The following is a 1,321-nucleotide window of genomic DNA, read 5'->3' as shown; positions in this document are numbered from 1 at the left end:
GGTTGACATTGCTATCTCACCGAGTGCTTATTTGTTTCGTCCTAGCCACTCAATGATCACCATACAAGAAGCCGTTGGCTCTATTATTGCATGGCCTTCGGAGAAGGTTGTTCCAAGGTGTCGTTTCAATGATAGAGCTTACTGTTGAGGTCAGTTTTTTTTCCTCTGTGTTTATACTTTGAGTAGACATAGATTAACTAGTGTTTGACACTCAAATTGTATCATGGTTAAATAGAAGTTAATGTTTAATGAACAGCATCCTTTAATTACAATTTTTGAACAGAAAAGGGAGGCCCCAGCAGGTGAGAAGCCAGAACCAGTTAGAACTCATCTCCGTAACATATGATTATTGTTCCAGAGATGATCGGAAGCATCATCGGTGTGTACAATGGCAAGACCTTCAACCAGGTTGAGATCAAGCCTGAAATGATTGGACACTACCTTGCTGAGTTTTCTATCTCATACAAGCCTGTCAAGCACGGTAGACCAGGTATTGGTGCTACCCATTCATCTAGGTTCATTCCTCTCAAGTGAAGGCTGTCAGTTTGCCTATTCAGTATTTTTGTTTCCAAGACTTCCATGAATTTTTGTTTTCTTACTTTTTGTGTTGCTTAAAAGAGTTTGAATACAATCTCTTTAGACCAGGGAACGTCGTTTATGGTTTGAGATTATGCTGATTATTGATCTTGGCCAATATTGGAAGTATCTTTTTTTCCCCTATTTTTTTTAAAGAATTAAATGATATGATTTTTAAGGCTGATTGAGTTAGTGTTTGACACTCAATATTAGACATTATATTGCATCAAGTGTTTTGAATCACAAAAACAGGTTTTATTAAATAAAAATTAACTAGTGTTTCTAAATAATTATGGAATAAATGGATAAAAAAGTATTATGAATATCAAAACAATAATTTATATTTTAAGCTTATAAAAATGATAAAATAACACAAAAAATGTATTATTGTAAAATAAGTGGATAAAAAAGTATTATGAATATCAAAACAATAATTATATTTTAAGCTTATAAAAATGAGACAATAACACAAATAATGTATTATTGTAAAATAAGTGGATAAAAAAGTATTATGAATATCAAAACAATAATTATATTTTAAACTTATAAAAATGAGAAAATAACACAAAAAATGTATTATCGTAGAGTATTCAATAATACTCTCAATATAAGAGTAATAAAGTCTTATGAAAACTATTAAAGATAATGATAATTTAAGTGTACGCCCTGATTTTCCCACGGGCTGATTAGCAGGCCGAGCTTCGGACTAATCATGGTTAGTCCATAAACTTCCCCCAGGTCGGAG

The 1,321-nt window shown here is 32.0% G+C and overlaps 1 pseudogene; it reads left to right on the top strand.

Annotated features, from left to right (window-relative positions):
* The first annotated feature begins 241 nt into the window (after window positions 1–241).
* LOC133825723 (small ribosomal subunit protein uS19x-like) lies at window positions 242–694 on the top strand (annotated as a pseudogene).
* Window positions 695–1,321: the final 627 nt, after the last annotated feature.

This window comes from Humulus lupulus, chromosome 3 (assembly GCF_963169125.1).
Source record: "Humulus lupulus chromosome 3, drHumLupu1.1, whole genome shotgun sequence".
Taxonomy (NCBI): domain Eukaryota; kingdom Viridiplantae; phylum Streptophyta; class Magnoliopsida; order Rosales; family Cannabaceae; genus Humulus; species Humulus lupulus.
The sequence above is the reverse complement of the archived record's forward strand: the minus strand, read 5'-3'. Positions and strand labels throughout refer to the sequence as shown.